Source organism: Poromitra crassiceps (genome assembly GCF_964638095.1).
Source record: "Poromitra crassiceps genome assembly, chromosome: 4".
In the NCBI taxonomy this organism is placed as follows: domain Eukaryota; kingdom Metazoa; phylum Chordata; class Actinopteri; order Beryciformes; family Melamphaidae; genus Poromitra; species Poromitra crassiceps.
In genome coordinates, this window is record NC_139626.1 from 20,434,647 (window position 1) to 20,453,528 (window position 18,882).

At 40.9% G+C, this 18,882-nt stretch overlaps 1 protein-coding gene and 1 long non-coding RNA gene across 2 annotated transcripts in view; one reads left to right on the forward strand and one right to left on the reverse strand.

The window, feature by feature from the left end:
- LOC310775234 (protein sidekick-2-like) overlaps positions 1–18,882 on the reverse strand; it is a gene marked incomplete at both ends in the record, with an annotated part of 447,718 nt that overhangs the window by 64,576 nt on the left and 364,260 nt on the right.
- On the forward strand, positions 3,490–10,021 carry LOC310775236. The gene is made up of 4 exons (XR_014552644.1): positions 3,490–3,667; positions 5,111–5,179; positions 6,635–6,790; positions 8,849–10,021. It is a non-coding gene; the product is annotated as an uncharacterized lncRNA (long non-coding RNA).

Genomic DNA, 18,882 nt, shown 5'->3' on the forward strand with positions numbered 1-18,882 from the left:
TGGGAGATTCCAGCTGTCAAAAGAAGAGAAAAGACTTGCTCCTGGCCAATCCCGGCGCTTGACTGCTGCGTAGGCGGGCACAGGTGGTTTTTGCGTAACCTATGTGCGATTGGAAATAACGCCTCCCCGCTCGATACAGATTTCGCCCGCTCCGCTCCGCTCAAAAGAATAAAAGAGATAAAAAGGCCAGGGTGTTTTAATTTGCGTTTAAACGCCTGGGCAATGGGCATTGCTCACTACAAATAACATGGGCTCAGAAGAGTCGGCTGCATGCTCGTTTCTCTTCCTTCTCATCTCGCAGCAGCGGGCAAGAAAATAGTGGGCGTGCACATGAAGTAAGCCAAGTTTTATTCGAGGCTGGAGCGGACATCACAGTGCATCACAGTAGAGGCTGTCACTCATCCAAATAACGTTAATTCTACAAGGGATATATATAGCACCTGGATTACATATATGTTTCACATAGGGTTGTGTTTGGATTTCAATATTTTATTTTGTCCAATATTGAAATGTTCTACAATTGCATGTAGTGCTAACATAAACATTATTTCTATCTACCACTTTAGCCTATTTAGGCTGATTTGGTTGCTATTTCTTGTCAATGTATTGCATGCTGGGAGATTTCGTTCACAGGTCCGCCTCCCCGACGACCTGTGAACTCGCTGACGACTGCAGACGACGTGATGACGGTGGCGTACGATGCTCTGTCGGTGTTAAGTGAGAATAAACTTGTAGTGTGGCCAGTCTCCCGACCAAGACATGTCACGAATTGATGGCAGTATGATGGCCTCGTCTGACATGGTGACATCGTGAACGACAAAAAATATCGTGTAGTCTGATCCTGGCATAAGTGGTCATTTTGACCACTAGATTCCAAACTCTATAATCTTTCATGATAAATACCCAATTGAGAGATGAATGCATTTATTGTGTTAAGAATCGTCGCTGTCGGGTGGAAACCTTGTATCTCCAAAAAGCTATTTGTCACAAGGAAGAAAAAACATTCACATTTTAACATAGTGTAACAGTAATATCTTGTTCTATTTTTCTATATGACACTGTGTGTCCTTTTGTTTGCTATCTTGCATTCTGAAATATGGAAGCTGAAGTATTGTAAACCACAGTTTTGTATCTGTTTTTGTCTTGTCTCATAAGCCCATACGGGCTGGGCACCATTGGTGTGTGACACGTAAATAAAGAAATCAATCAATCAATCAATAGCAACATTAATAACCAGTAATATAACATCTTTTTCTGGTCCAAAGTACCTGAAATGTTCACAGGTTACTTTTGGGTACCCACTAAATCCATTTATGAAATAAAAAGAAAATGGCTAAATTTGTATGGAATCAATAAAGTGCCATATGTATTTTGAGCTTGAGAAACATTGTTTGTAAACTTTGAACTTGAACTTTGAACTTGTATGTCTGTAAATAAAACTTGTACCTGTAAAAATATCTTGTCCATCTGAGAGAAAGTTTTGTGCATCTGCAACCCATTTTTGTATCGGCAACCCATTTTTGTATCTGTAGACATATCTTGTGCATCTGGGAATAAGTTTTGTACACACGGATAGAATTTGTGCGTCTTCAAAAATATTTTTTACAAGTACAAAAATTTCCTACGTTCGTGTGCGACCTTGAATGCAGCACTTGCAAATTTCCTACGTTCGTGTGCGACCCTGAAAGCACCACGGACAAATTCATATTGCGAGCTTGGATGTCTGTTTACAAGTACAGATTTTCTTTACGAGTACGAATTCTGCCACCCAACCATGTCAACTTGGGGCCATAAATCTGAGCGGACTGGCCAATCAGGTTAGACCCAGTCCCCTCCCACTGAATATCGGATCGTATCGAATAAAACAATTGACAATTGACCAGAAACTTCTTCCGCCTAATACAGACAAACAGAGCAGTGTAGTTTGGTAGTTTGGAAAGAATACGAGCTTCAGGTAAGTGGCCACTTTAAGTAAATCGACATAAAATATAAGTTTTGTTGGTTTTATGAGACATTTCATAGCATGTTACGATAGACATGATCCCCATGTTAGTACACAGGCTCTCCCAGTGAGCTAACTGACGCTAGCTAGGTTAGCTAATGTTAGCTAGCTGCTTCATTCAATTTCCCCAAATAAACTAAATCGCTATTTAACCCGCTAGCGTAAGGGGTAATTTGACTAACGTTACAGCTCACGTAAGCTATAAAGACCGTGTCCAGTCTTAGTACAGTTAAGTTAGTAGCTGGCTAACGTATCAGGGCTAGCTAGCGTTAGCTTTCATTGCTACCAATGTTCCAGCACAGGCTGAAGCCACGACCGGGGCTATCAAAAGTATGTCAATGAATCATTAGCCTACATTTTATTATTTAACGCTATATAGCGTTACTGTAGGTCTGCTGTTGTACTGGGTCAGGCGATTGGCTGGTATTAGTAGCGTTATGAGTGAGGTACTTCACACAGCCTCACAAACTAGCTTCACGAACTAACGTTAAATCAAGTACAAAGGGCACGTTTGTATAATAGTAATAGTAATAGTAATAATAGAATAACAGTCATTATATTGAACGTGACATGACGGCCTATGTGACGTTATTGTAAGACCCTGGAGCTTTAGCTATCGGATAGCTATGAACGTTACTACTCCAATCAATCAATCAAATTTATATGAATATGGCGTTACTGTAGGGCTACTGTTGTACTGGGTCAGAGATTGGCTGGTATTAGTAGCGTTATGAGTGATGATTCATCGCTTTAACGTGTTTAGTGTTAGCATGACATTATTGCTGAGAATGTCTATGCTTAGTGAGCGTTTTGAGGTATAAAGCTGTCTTGAGTTGCAGTTGTGTTTCCTTGGTATCGTCCTTTCAATATCTGTCTGTCAGTTTCATTGCGTCTTTGTCAGTCAGGTTGTTTACGTAGCGTTACCGAGGTTAGCCGTATGATATGTGAATAGGTGGCAACTTCCATGACATGTATTTTTAATGTACCTGACTAGCTAGCTGATTAACTGGACAGTGATTGTTTATCTGTCCAGAGATGTGTAACGTTATGGCTGGACTTGGAATGGAGGCTAGCTGTCTGGAGTAGTAATACATACTACTGGACAAAATGAATACATCTGTAAGCAAGCTTATAGAAGTTGACTGCAGCAAGCTGTATTGATTGAGCATCTAAACATCAGTCAGAGGCAACAAAGGTGTCACACCCAAACCATGTGCCAGGACATCAGCCTGTGTTGCATTGCTGTAATCAGAATTATTATGTGCTTGGAAACCATTGTACATGCTATGTACACAATACTATTTCAATACTATTTTCTTTTTCTATGTCTTGCAATTGAACATGACTGTTTTAAACAACCTGCCCAGTGTTGCCAAAGCTAAACTGGTGTCTGGTATCAGATATTGATTTACAAGCTCTAAATACATTCAAAATGTCAACATTTATCAGCAAGTAGTTGGTATGATCTCCGGGCAATCGTTGATTTATATGTCTTGCTCTTATAAAATAGCTGCTGTGACTGACCTTTTCTCTAATAACCTGGGACTTTTTCATCCATTTGCTCTCCGTCTTTCCCTCTTCCTCTCTCTCTTTCTCTCTTTGCCTACCAGCCCAGGTTATCCTGTTGATTCTACCCTCAATCTTGTCGTGCTCTTCCCAGCAATGGTAATTGAGAATTTGATACTCTGTCATTATACACCGATAAAGCATGAATTCATGGGCCAGAGTTCACCACCAAGGGGCTGAGGGGGAAGTCCACAACAACTAATGAAACCCAGCAATTCTCATTAATCCTGGTGTGACCATGGCTACCTGTACCATCAACCCTGTCAAATGTCAAATCCTTCCTTTCCAAACAAAATCTGTTTTCATGATGGGAGGACCTTTGTTTAATCTGCCATCAGCTTCTAGATTTATTTAGGGTTTGATTAGCCTCAATGCCTGATATACTGTATTAGCAGTAATATGTCTCCCAAAGGATGCATTCCAGAAAGCAGGTTAAATGACTACACAGATTTTTGCAGTGTTGGGCAAGCAACTTTGAAAATGTAGTAAGCTAAGCTGCCAGCTACTCTACATTAAAATATAGCTTCACTACTTTGAAGCTATCCCCAGTAAAATGTAGTCGGAATGAGATGTTTGGAGCGGGGGAGTCTGGTGCAGCGCACAGGTCCTAGACCTGGTGAGACGAGGGAGGAGCCCGGCCGGGTGGCAACCCACAGAGCCCGGTCCCTCTACGTACCAGAGCCCTTCCCCCCCCCGGTCCCGGCAGAGTAGTTCCGGAGCAGCGGATTGAGTGGCCCTGACCGCGTGACCACCTTCAACCCTTCCTAGAGGGCTGACCGTGGGTAGCTACTGGGACGTAAGTTGGGGCTTGGCCAGCCCCGGCTGGGTCACCTGGGCGAGGGTGTATGATGTTGCGAGACCCGAAACATCCAATGACCCCAGGGTACATCACTGAGGATACGTCCCAGTTGCATCCATGCAATGTTTTTTCATTATATAGCACGCTCAGCTACAGGCTCCATGCCAAAATAAAAGTAGCTTGCTACTTTACATTGTGTGTGTGTGTGTGTGTGTGTGTGTGTGTGTGTGTGTGTGTGTGTGTGTGTGTGAGGGAAAACACTTTGAATTCAACCTATTTCTAGATTTATTAGTGTTGGGCAAGCTACTTTGACAATATGGTGAGCTAAGCTACCAGCTACTCTACATTAAAAATAAGCTTCACTACATTTAAGCTATCCCCAGAGAAATGTAGCACGCTAGCAACAAATAGCTTCACTATTTGTTGCTAGCTACTGCCCAACACTGGAATTTTCCCAACCCATAGTTTAGACTAGAGAAATCTGGGATTTTAGATTCCAAGAAGTTCGATTAGATGAACTCCAGGTCAGTTACCATGGTAAGTTACACTCTGAAGCTACCCCGCTCGGTAGCAGCCTCACTTGAACTAACCTCAAGTAATTGGTCGGAAAACCTGTCAGCCTGCAGCTTTTTACTTGGGAGACAGGTCATATTATTCACAGTCACATGATCCAGTGACTGACTGAATATGGTTGAGAATTAAATTTGCAATATCAAATAATGGTTTGCTTTTTACTTCACTAGGACAACGGAGAAATTGTGTGTGCGCCTCCCTCGACCACCGACCCCCCAGGCACTTCTGCTGAATCTCAGGTGGGTTATCAGAAAATGCTTATTTCTATAAACAGAATCTGTATCAGCTGTGCAGCACTACCAACTTCTTGCTGTACAGGAAAGTGCATTGCGTTGTTTCTCTGTTGCAGCCCCATTATGCAACTTTTTCTTTACGTTAATATAATGCCTTTTAAATCATTTTGATGGAACACACGCTGACTTCTAATAGATAGACTGGGATTTCTATCATTCCCACTCTGCACCCTGAACGCCTGTTCCCCACAGCATGTAAACTTTAGGGCTTTTCTACTGACACCTTTGGCCACAACAAGTCATGCCGTTCCGCGCTGATTTCGGTTTCCATTATATCTTTGTATGTGCCAAGTCGTCCTTGGCCACGATCGAGATGGACCCGCCTCTAAGAAAGCTGCACACCCGACTGCCCAACCGCAGTGTTCATGAGTGTTCTCTCATCTGTTTCGGTTTGTACTTTCGGATATCTGCTTTATTTCATTCCCTCATCTCTCAGAGCCGTGTCATGTTACTGCTGAGCTGATGAAAGCATTTCTTAACCCCTTTGTACTAAAAATATTATATTTGCACTACCAAACTAACGGAGGGCATTTATTAGAAAGGGCTTTAAAGGAAATGCAATGTTTATCCACCATTCCACCCGTGACTTATGATACTTTCGATTAGGCTTTGGTCGGTACTAAGGTATTCCGGTATACCATGTATTTAAAAATACTGACAGTATGATTTTCAATACATCAAAACCATATTCTATTTTGTTCAGGCAAAATAGTTGCAACTGTCCTTGCCTGTGCTCAGCTTAGCCTAAATTATTTTCAATCATTTTTTATTTTTTTTCGCCATTTGTAGGCTACCTTACTAATAGGCAAGCATATATGTGTTACAAGCAACACTATATTGTGTGAGACCCAGGCTTGCCCATAACAGTGTCCATTCCATTAGACATTCGTTCAATTGTCAGTCTCCATTGAGGACATTTAAATACTTTTCTGAAAAATAGAAGTTGCAACTTTTTCACTCATGGACCTGAATTTATATACCGTATATAACAGAATAATTATTTGGAGGTAGAAAAGAAACACTTTGCACAATTGGCTGGTTACTCCAAGGTTACTTAAGTTACTTACTACAAGGCTGATACCTGAATGAGAAGAGTAGCATGTAGGTGAGGGTGCAGTTTCCCCAAATAGTGGGGCTTTAATGTTGATGTCCCACCACAAGCTGTGACTTTGGGTTGTGACTTGTGATTTAACTTGTGTTTTAACGTCTCATTTCCACTTGTGCAATTGTAAATCAATTTGATTCACACATGTTTTGCTTGTTTGGTGTAGGCTAGGTTGCTGTAGTGTTTGTGTTTTTATAGCACTTGATAGCATCCTGGACTGTGTATATGTATTCAACGTATTTTCCAATAAGGCCTGATGCTTTTATATAAAGCATATTTCATGATCTCTTTGACAGGTGATGGTGGGAAGTCTTGTGTTAAACAGACTGCGCTCTAGATTGGAGCAGGCCTGTCAGCGACAGCCCTTGGACGTGGACTATGTTGAGTTTATCTGCCGGAGTGAAATGACTCTAATAAACTCACTCTCTGCTCGCTTAGACTTCCCACAGGAGGTAAGTTCACTGCTCTTTCTTCCATGTGCCTTGATATCTCAGCAACCTCGCTGACATGGACACAAAGTGGCATTGTCAGACAATCGAATGCACATTCCCAAGCAAGAGTATGTTGAATTAAAAGGCAGAAGTCACTATACTTATTCTAACCATTTGAAAGCGGTGCTATTCCTTAACTGCCCTTGTATGTAAATGGAACTCGTTCTTCTTTATTCATTTCATGGATTATGTCTGGGGCATATTTTCACCTTTATCGAATAATAACAATTAAATGTATTTTGTATAGCTGCTTTTCAATGACTCAAAGACGCTGACAATCTCGAGTCCACAGTAAACAGAAAAAAACAAACATACAAATAACACAACTAATCGGGTGGAGGGGAGTTGAGGGGGCGTGACATGGGCGGAAGATGTGGTTAAGGGTAGGGTAGGTTGTACGCTTGGGAGAACAGGTAGGTCTTGAGTCGGGATTTGAAAGTGGAGAGTGAGGGTGAGTCTCTGACAGGCTTGTGAAGAGAGTTCCAAAGTCGTGGTGCTGCTCTCGAGAATGCTCGATCTCCAAAGCTGTGGAATTTGTATGGAGGAACAGTGAGCGAAACAGTGGATGAGGATCGGAGGGTTTGGGTGGGGCGATGGGAGAGGAGGAGGTTAGTCAGATAAGGGGGGTGCCAGGCTGTGGTGGGCTTTGAAGGTGATGCGTTGTTTGATGAGGAGCTATGGAGAGAGTGGAGAACTGTAGGTGTCTTTTTTTGGCCTTTATTACGTAGGAAAGTTGTAGACAGGAGAGAGGGGGGATGACAGGCGGCAGAGGGCCATAACTTCATCCACTCTACAACTGCAGAATATTGTTTCTTTTTTTGGTGTAACATTGTACTGACAGTAGTCAGTGTCAGAGGGTGTTATATTAACACATTGACTGCCAGCCATTTTTTTTTTGCTGTAGGTAGCTTTTGCCAAGCCGTTTTTTGAGGATTCTGGCTCATTTTACAAGAGCCGAGGATTCTTTTCTGCTTGGAGTTTGTCAACACAAAGTTCACAAAAGTACTAATAGAATGTGTGCTTTCTCTGTCTAAAAGAGTTAGTTTGTAGAGTTAGTAGTTATGTAGATATTAGCCGTTGAGTACAGCATGGTTTTAGCGTCTGAGAGTGAAAGCTGAGATAATCGCAGTTTTGTGAAATTCAATCAAACAGGCAGAACAGTCACTTTAACCATTTATTTTTGACATCAGTGAGAGATCAGACATCTAAACAATATAGTTCCGAACGCCCTCTCCTTCAACTCCTCCCTCCGTGGGCGTGTCTAGTGGCTTTCAGCCTGCGTTTGTCACAAGCGAGTGCTCTGCTGCTGCTGCTGCTGCTGCGAGTTTGAGCAGCCTCCCTCCCTGGCAGCGAGTTTGAGCAGCCTCCCTCCCTGGCAGCAAGTGTGGATAGGTCTCACTCGTCTCTTGGGTTTGAGAGCCCCGATGAAGCCCCGTGCGACTCTAGGCTTTATGCTGCCCACCCAGTCCATTTCTGGAACCCCCCACCGCAGCAGCGCGAAAGCGTCCCCGCCTACAGTATGAGAATGAGGCTCGTTCGTTTCTGACTGTAAAATCGCCAAGCCATTTCCTTGAGAATGGAGGAAGCAGCCGCCTTGGTTGACTTTCTCTCTGTCGGGAGAGGACCGTCGCCACCTAGCTGGTCGGTAAAATAGATTATACACATTCAATACTTCCAATATCTCCATAGGAGACGCGGGGAACATTGATCCACGTAGCACCGTCAAAAAAAAGAAAATCGATTTTTTTTGACGTATTAATACGTCAATGGCAGTCAACCGTTGGATTATTTTTGACGTATTAATACGTCAATGGCAGTGAACGTGTTAATCACTATTATCATTTTAAACTTTGCAGCCCTAAGCCGAAATAGATAAAATAACAATCCTGTTGTTTGAAATATGAATACAATTGTTTTATGCTCTAAAATTATCTTACTCTGCTTTGACAATTGAGGCCTGTGAATGAATGAATGAATGACTATGTTGACTTTTAGTGACAAATATAAACTTTATTTAAGGTACTTGAAGGCCTTTCCCAGCTGGTCACCCTCATCGACAATGAAATCAATGGGAGAAGAACAGCACACCAAAGCTGGTTGTTTCCAAAGAATACCTCCGGGACCTGATCCAGACAGACCTGCCTGTCCACTGTCCAAACCTGCTTGGGAAACTTGTGCAGTTCTGGGTGGGCTGGAATGTGCTTCCCAGTGCCGACTCCGCAGGATGGCTTCGCATACCCAAAGTCTTCAACCTGCTTCAACCTGCTTAAACTCCCAGAACGTTACAAAGACTACGAAAGATTTGAAGAGGAAATCCTTGCCGCTATCGCGAGTGTTGATGTTGACCCGGGTTATGGACTGTCGTAAGGAGATGCATATATGTTCTTGTTTAATTGTTAATGAGTTTATTTCTGCAATAACTGCATTTATGGTTCCGTTTTAACGTTTGGTGAGGCATGCTTGATCAGAGATACTCAAGTCATTTTTTGCAAGTCTAAGTCAAGTCTCAAGTCTTTGAGCTCAAGTCCAAGTCAAGTCTCAAGTCTTTGAGGGGCAAGTCCAAGTCAAGTCTCTCAAAAAAAAAACATTCAAAAAATATTTTCTTTAAATCTGAATTTTTTGGACGTTTTAGTCCGAGTGAAATGTTATGTAGTCTCTCCTGTTGTCATTGTCCATTTCTGTTCTTATTTGTAGGATTTGAATCATGGGTGGTATTTTACACCAGTGGTATGGGGGTCCGGGGACCCCCTGGCACTTGCCTGGGGTTCCGCGAAAAGTTTTCAAGAAAATAAAAATGAAAGCTTTTTTTTGCAAAATCTTCATAGTTCAATGAAAATATTTTATCCTTTGAATCTAAAATGGTTCATGGATTACATTCTAATCTAACAAACCTATCAATTTAAAAGTAAAGCACGTTACCGTGGAAACAATAAAGCTTAGCCCAAAATCACAAATCAGAATGAGGGGGTCCCCGGTATATGTTCCATCTTGTAAGTGGTCTTTGGCTGAAAAACATTTTGACCACTAGATGGTAGTATGTACCTAGTCTTCTATGAGGTAATGCTGATCTCAGGTGTCAAGCTCACAGGTGAATGGGAATTTTAACATAGGTCTTAGCCTAAGTGTAGAGAATAATTGTCAAGCCACTCTGTTAAACAGCAAATCATGTGGATCACTTCACGATCATGTTAATTGCATCAAGGAAATCTATTTCTGTCTGCAACATCATTCTACAATAAATGAAAACCTCAAAGATACATCATTGTTTGGACATTCACTCACTAACTGGGTAGACTGGCTACACACTGGGTCAATAACATTCATTTTCACATTATGCAAGTGAGCACCAATATGAAAATCTTGGCCAATACCGATAACCAACATTAACATTGCCGTTATGGCTGATAACAGATATTTACCTATGTCGATATGATCTGTATAAAAGCAAGTTTTGATGATAATCATATTTTGTACATACTGAAACACATGTAAACACTGAATTTGAAAAACAAGAAGAATCCCTACAGACTGTAGGAAAAAAGCAATAGTCAAATAAATAGTGCAGTGTTCATAAGAGCGACATACCAGAGGTGACTGATATCTGACATCACTACAGTAGGGACTTAGCAACAGCTTGATAATGAAATTTTTTTTTTCAAGATTTATTTTATTTTTCGTACAGTTGCTCATTCGTTGACAATATTACAGATCCATAAACATCTCTGCTTGAGCACACGCACATTGCGTAAAATAAAACAAGACAAAATAAACAAATAAATCCCAACCGCATCCCTCCCCCCACCCATCTCCCTTGTATGTTGATAATGACATTATGTGAGACATTCAGTCGACAGATATTTATACAGTAGGCTACATCAGATTCCTCAACAGTGCCTGGAAGGTGTTAACACATGCCGTGACAAACATCTCACTTGCAGAGCTCCATCTAGGTCTCCTGAGCAATATTCTCATGGCATTATATGCCACTTCAAGTCTGTGCATGCTTGACCTCCGACTCCTATAATCTGACCACAGGTGAGCAGTGTAGAGTGGTGTGCAGTATGCTCTAAACAGAGACACCTTCACTCCATCTGTACACATGTTAAACTTCATCTGACAATTGCTCTGAAATAAAATGACCTAGATATTTAACATTATCACAAACAGTAAGGTTATTATCAGACAATTTAAAAACAGGAAATGTCAAGCATTTGTCCTCTTTGGTCCTGCAAATTAAGACAACACTTACTGGCATTGTATTTGATATCATGTACCAAACCATATTCAGTACATATTGTGAGGAGCTGCTGGAGACCAGCACTACTTGGGCTCAGAACAACAAGATCATCTGTGTACATTAAATGGTTCACTAGGGTATTACCAATAAGGCACCCAGTGTTACAACCATTCAGTTGCTTGGACAAATCATCAACATACAGATTAAAAAGAACTGTGAAGGGATAAGATTCCACCTTGACGGACCCCATTACTAACCCCAAAAAGGGTTGATATGTTGCTCCATTTAACTTGCATAGTCTGATGGGCATACCAAAAGGCCAGAATCCTAACAATATAGCTGGGCAAACCTCTTTGACATAGCATGAGTTTTTTTTATGGTTGACGGTCAAAGGCTTTAGAAGCATCAATAAAACATAAAAGAAATTAGAGGTTTTGCCATCTGTATTTGTTTACAATTTCCTTTAAGGCATACAGAGGTCAGTGTGCCATTTGCTTTAAAACCAAACTGCTTGTCTGTGGAGTAGATTAACTCCTTAACTCTGTCCAGCAGAATTCTCTCCAGGACTTTTGACAGTATATATTATATTAAGTTGATATCTGAAGCAACTTGTTGTTAATGTTTTATTTGTTTATTTAATGTTGACTTTCAACTGAAAATATTATTTTACTCATCAGCAATGGTGCATTTTGTATAGTCTAGACTAGCCATCTTGTCTCAGTTGTTGAGATCAAATAATCATTATCCCCTAGGCATCCAGGAAGTTAGTGAAACTATACAGTAAGCATTCCTGCATAACCCAAGAGTCTGTTGGGTTGGCCTGCATTCATGGGAACCAGTCTGTGAGCGGCCACACTCCAGTCAACTTTCTGGAGCTGTCGCTTTCTTTTTCTGAAAGACATCTGGAAAACACTTATGGCTAAACAATAACAAATTGGCAAACACATATTTTTAAACATCCTTATCATCTCATGAGTGCAAATGATCACCAAAGATGAAACTACAACATTTAAAAGGCTTTACTTGGTAAACAATGTTTAATAGTTTTTATCCACAATTACAATCACAAGGACAAACAATGTCCCCCCCACCCCAAAAAACATTTTTCAATAGTAAATTGCTATGTATACAGATGTAGTGTTCATAGTGTAAATGTTTTGATTATATTTTAGGAATAAATGTATATATTACTTTACACTTCATAGAACTTGTCTTGATCCCGCAATACATTGCACTGCCGGGATTGCCCACCAAATTACTGTTCTCAATCTTCCCTTGTTTATTAAAGCAGCATGATCACAAATATCAAATGTTTGATGCACCCAATACATACTGTTGTACTATACTTTAAGATTCTACTATTCTACTACTATTCACTGTTTTTCAAGCATGCAGCGTGCTGCACTCGAGCAGCCAGGCATGAAGTGGGTAAGGTGTGAGCAAGGTGTGAGCGGGACAGGGCAGCACCGGGCAAAACAGAGCGAGGCGTGGACAAAACACAGTGTTTCTGGTGTGAGTTTCAATGACTAGAAGTTAGCCCAATAGAATGTAGTGCATATACTTGGTAATAGCTTTCACTCTCTCCTGTTATCTCCCCATCTACATATATTTGTGGTGTTCAGCTGCGTCGAGGAGCTGCACACCAGCTGTGATCTTCATCCACATAGGCTGATGCGGTGAGCACTCCACTGGCTGATATCCCGATCAGCCCCGGGACTGAGACTGGTGGAGATGTTACGGGAGGAGAGATGAGGGAGAGATGCCTGAAGGATCTATAAGGGCAGAAATTAAATATAAACAGTTTGTTTTGAACCCACAGCATATTACTAAACAGAAAGCTTAGTGATGGGAGTCACTACCTATTGAATATTGGCCATGCATGCTGTGGAAATGATCCACAATGCCCCAAACATATCTCACAAGGGCAAAAAAAAGCCCTTAAAAGTGTATTTTTCCTACCCTGCTCCACAACATAACATTATGTAATACAACATTGTTATACAACATTATAACATTTAAATTCCCAAAATATTCAAGACCTGTAAATTATTAGATTCATTTTTAATGCGTTTCCAGACTTTCCACACCTGTGTAGGTACCCTGTGAACACAGGCCAAGATCAAGTAATGTAGCTGAAGAATAATTTGCGGGTAGATCATCATGATTAGATATAATTTTAGTATTCATTAATGCTGTCAAGTAAAAAAAAAAAGTTTGTTTCATATCAATATTAATTTCAGCTGAATTATTATTTTCCAAGGACAGGAAAAATGTGTAACAAAACAAGAGCTTCAACATAATATTGCCTGTGTACTTGTATTGCCTTATTACCGACTCTGGTAGAGTGGCTTGTTGTTTCTGTCCTGCTGTCCTCTGTGTCTTCTGCTGTCAGATGTGACTCCTGGCCAGTGCCAGACAGGGTTGTATCTGGTTGAGGATGGCTGTAACACATGAGAAAATGATTTAACAGTTTGCTCTTACTACCTTCTTCCATGCAAAACAAGACTAGAACCTATCCCTGATGCATTTATTCAGGACCAGGCATGTCCAAAGTCCGGCCCTGGGGCCAATTGTGGCCCGTGGACAGATTTTTTTATTGGTTAATCAAGCAAGTTCAATTTGCATTTGTTTCCTTCACCTAACAATGACAGCACTATCATACAGTTTGTAGAAACACCAGGTAGGAACAGCACATGCAGAACTACTGTTTTCAGATGGCAAACAAAGTACAATTGTATGTGATTTTTATTTATATTTTTTAATAACACCCATATGAGGTGAGAAGCACCTGCACGGCCGCCTCACCCCCAATTCAAAAAAGTTTGGACAATCCTGCACTAGATGGACAATGTCGGCGTGGCAGAGAGAGAGACAGTTAGACCAGACTCAAATGGGGGTCCGTGGCACTTTGCCAGGGGGTCCACGAAAAGTGTTCAGGAAAATAAAAATAAAAACTTTTTGTGTGTGTGCAAAAGCTTCATAGTTCAACTAAAACATTGTAGGCCTATGCTTTAAATTTAAAATGTTTATTGTCTTATATACTTGTGCCTGCTTCAATAAAATTGTCTCTCCCTGTCCCTGATCACTCACCTGTGTACTCCCTCGGCTGGGTGTAATTTTCAACCAGGAACTCCTAGGTCAGCTGATTCCTACTGAATTGACCAAAACAGTTCAATAATTGCAACCCTGTCAAAATCTTATTGCTATGCTAGTTATTGTTATTAGTTATAGTATGAGTATTAGTTGACCAATTCTATGGGTCAGTCATAATTTTGTAGAAAGAATGCTACTGTCTGAAACTCATTCAAAAGAATCCATCCTTACATAATGAAAAATTAAATTGTTGATATTAACACTTCAAGAGACAAAGTAGTAATAATTTTGTTTGATATTTTTTCTAACTAATGGATTGCGTGAGCATTGAACACGTCACGGTGGCGCAGTGGAAGGCTCGGATGATGCCCTCCTCCACGTACGGCTTCAACTGCTTCAGGAACTCCGCGGCTGCCGCGACCTGGAGACAGAGGAATAGAAGGAAAGGTCTGAGGATGGAGATATCGCATTAACTGTGATAGACTAGATATCAGAAGGAACAGCCTCCATGCAATCCTACACCACCGGCTTGTTTTATAGCTCTTTGGAATCTCAATGTTGTATTGGCAACATACTGCCTTCTTATAACACTTAAGCCATTACATTCCCATTAGTGGACAGACTGCTGCCATGGCAACAGAAACAACACCATTAAAATACAGCCATGGGCCATGGGGCTAAAATGGTTTCCCCCCACCATCTAGTCTCGTATCTATACTAGACTGTATCTATACTATCGACCCTACCCCATATTTATCTACATGATATTCATCCAAAAGAAAGGTTGTGATTTACAGGGAGGAAAAATAACAATATGAGGAAATGTAAGCTATGTATGAGGGAATACAAAGAAACACAAAACATTAAAAAGAAGAATAAAATAGAAATCAGATGAGAAACAAAAAATTGTCAAATATTGTAGGCCTAGGCTACTCACCAAGCTGGCCTCCCATCATGGTACCCAGGCCAGGCCAGTGTACACACCATTAACCACTGACAACTTGATGGAGGACAGACCAGCTGCAAATAACAAGGCAAGTCACAACAACACTCACCTTTAAGAACGGGGTTTCCACGGTTCTCTGTGTCAGGGACATTGTGGGGCTGGATCTGGGCTCTCTGACTGCGGTGTCGGAGAAGATGACTTTGTCCAGGCTACGCTCCATCATGAGCAATGACTCGCACCCATTCCACGGCGTGCTAGTCAAACACAGGAGTACGTTCAGTGAGAGGCTGATCCCACCTAGATGCAAGGAGAGGCACAGGAAATCATTCCTGCCTGTGGCCATTGGACTCTGAAAACCTCTGCTCTAGGTTAGATAGCAAGCTACAATCTGCAGTGCTGTACACATGACTACATTAGAGCTATACAGAACTATACAGACACAGCACAGCTATAAACATGTCACGTGACAGACTTTACTGTAACAGGTATCAGCATGCCATCATTATATTATACTCTGATGATAACGTTTACACAGGAAATATGCAGCTAATGCAAATCAGTGACGCTGACCTTAGTTGGGTTATGTATCGCAATTTTTAAGCATAATAAAGTGGATTACATGGCGCCACTCTTCAATTCGACATGCATTGAATACACTGAGCAGTTACTCTGAGGGAATAAAATTACTATTATAACCTGAAACGCCTGTTATTGTCACTTTTGAACCGCAGCAAAACGGCATGCATTTGAATTGAGTTTGGCTAGCCCAAGGACGCTAACGTTAATTTAGACTATTTCACGATTTTAAGGCATGAATATGTATTCATTGCTTTAACGTTACTCGGCTGACCCGTACAACAGTAGCCCTACAGTAACGCCATATTCATATACATTTGATTGATTGATTGTTTGGAGTAGTAACGTTCATAGCTATCCGATAGCTAATGCTCCAGGGTCTTACAATAACGTCACATAGGCCGTCATGTCACGTTCAATATAATGACTGTTATTCTATTATTACTATTACTATTATACAAACGTGCCCTTTGTACTTGCAGATTTAACGTTAGTTCGTGACACTAGTTTGTGAGGCTGTGTGAAGTACCTCACTCATAACGCTACTAATACCAGCCAATCGCCTGACCCAGTACAACAGCAGACCTACAGTAACGCTATATAGCGTTAAATAATAAAATGTAATGATTCATTGACATACTAGCCAAAACCATGAGGTGTCGGACTCGTGAGGTATCGGACTAGGGGGCAGTCCCCAGCTAGCCAGGATACGTTAGCCAGCTACTAAATTAACTGTACTAAGACTGGACACAGTCTTTATAGCTTACGTGAGCTGTAACGTTAGAGTCAAATTACCCCTTACGCTAGCGGGTTAAATAGTGATTTAGTTTATTTTGGGAAATTGAATGAAGCAGCTAGCTAACATTAGCTAACCTAGCTAGCGTCAGTTAGCTCACTGGGAAAGCCTGTGTAGTAACATGCTATGAAATGGCTCCCTGGTCGTGCAGTTAAATGTCTCATAAAACCAACAAAACTTCTACTTTATGTCGATTTACTTCAAGTGGCCACTTACCTGAAGCTCGTATTCCTTCCAAACTACCAAAGCTCTGTTTGTCGTTTGTCTGTTTGTTTAAGGCGGAAGAAGTTTCTGGTTGAGTTTCTGGTCAATTGTCAATTGTTTTATTCGATACGATCCGATATTCAGTGGGAGGGGACTGGGTCTAACCTGATTGGCCAGTCCGCTCAGATTTATGGCCCCAAGTTGACATGGTTGGGTGGCAGAATTCGTACTCGTAAAGAAAATCTGTACTTGTAAACAGACATCCAAGCTCGCAATATGAATTTGTCCGTGGTGCTTTCAGGGTCGCACACGAACGTAGGAAATTTGCAAGTGCTGCATTCAAGGTCGCACACGAACGTAGGAAATTTTTGTACTTGTAAAAAATATTTTTGAAGACGCACAAATTCTATCCGTGTGTACAAAACTTATTCCCAGATGCACAAGATATGTCTACAGATACAAAAATGGGTTGCCGATACAAAAATGGGTTGCAGATGCACAAAACTTTCTCTCAGATGGACAAGATATTTTTACAGGTACAAGTTTTATTTACAGACATACAAGTTCAAAGTTCAAGTTCAAAGTTTACAAACAATGTTTCTCAAGCTCAAAATATATTTGGCCCTTATTTAATTCCATAAATTTGAGGATACAAGGTTTCCGCCCGAAAGCAGCAAATTTGGCAATGTGGGCTCTGTTCTCTGTTTAAATTTTTGTCCCACTGATAATGTAATCAGTGATGTCATAAGGAGACACATTTTCACACACACACACACACACACACACACACACACACACACACACACACAAGGAGGCATTGTGACATCACTGATGATGTCAGCCTAGGAATCGCGCGTGTGTAGCACGCAAGATGCCTAGTATTTTAAAAAGACAAAACACCAAAATGTGAAAATATAGACAAAAAAATAGGTCTAGAACCCTAGAGGTCAAAATGACCGTCTATAGTCTTTCTAGGTAAAAAATTATAATATTTTCTTTGCCTTTTGTGTAATTGATATAAAAAACTATTTTAAGTGACAATACAGACACTTTTATCTAAAGTCAGGTACCAGCAGCACTGTATTTCTTAATTCAACAAAGTTATTGCACATATAATTTTCAAAAAGGTCAAAATGACCGCTCTGGGCATTCTAGTGTTAACATGTGACTGTGAGCTGCTGGTGATTTGAGGAAGATGTCACACCACACAGCAGAATTAATAGGACTACATTTCAATCAAATTGCCATTTGGGGGATTAATAAAGTTGTATTATACATTTGGGTGACCAGTTCTCATTGGATTTTGGTGAATCTTTCACACGCAGATATAAACATAAAACAATATAAACATATGCACCAAGCATCGGAATTTCCTGCTTGTGTCCAAGATCAATACTGTACTTGCAGTGTATTGACTTCCTGCCTTATTCATCATAAATGAATGGACACTCGAGAGGCTTGACTGGCATAATAGATATCAGAGCAGACTCATTGAAAATGACACAATCATTATTGAAGAAGAACATACTCTGCGTGTATCATCTTTGGTCTTCTTGGTATGATGGACAAGCCAAATAATCGATTAAGAATGAGTCTGCTTTTGTGTGTGAAAGTCGGGATCTTTTGAGCGTTACAGCATTGTGTCATAGCACAAAAGCTTTCGATTTCCCTCTGAAGGTTACAGTTAGCATGTTGATCACAATAAAGATCCCATGTAAGACAGTAAGAATCAAACCTCGAGGTAACCACACAATTAGCCCTTTCCTAGAAACTCCTTAGCTCTCTTTTGTTTGCATATTTTTTCCTCTATCAGTCATTCTTTTGTCACAGGAAAATATTTGTTCCATCGGTTGTCAAGGTGATGTGGCTTTAACCCTATGGCTTTCTAGTGTAGCACTCATTGTAACTAAGTCAATTTGCATCCATAAAAAAACGTCAATATGAAACAGAACCAGAATAATTCCCCAGTCACTGCTATGACGACACCACTGATGACATCACAAATCCACCAGTCACTGCTACGACGACACCACTGATGACATCACAAATCCCCGAGTCACTGCTACGACGACACCACTGATGACATCACAAATCCCCCAGTCACTGCTACGACGACATCACTGATGACATCACAAATCCCCCAGTCACTGCTACAAGGGGCAAATGAAAACATCGATGGGGGAATTGTTGGTAGTGTATGT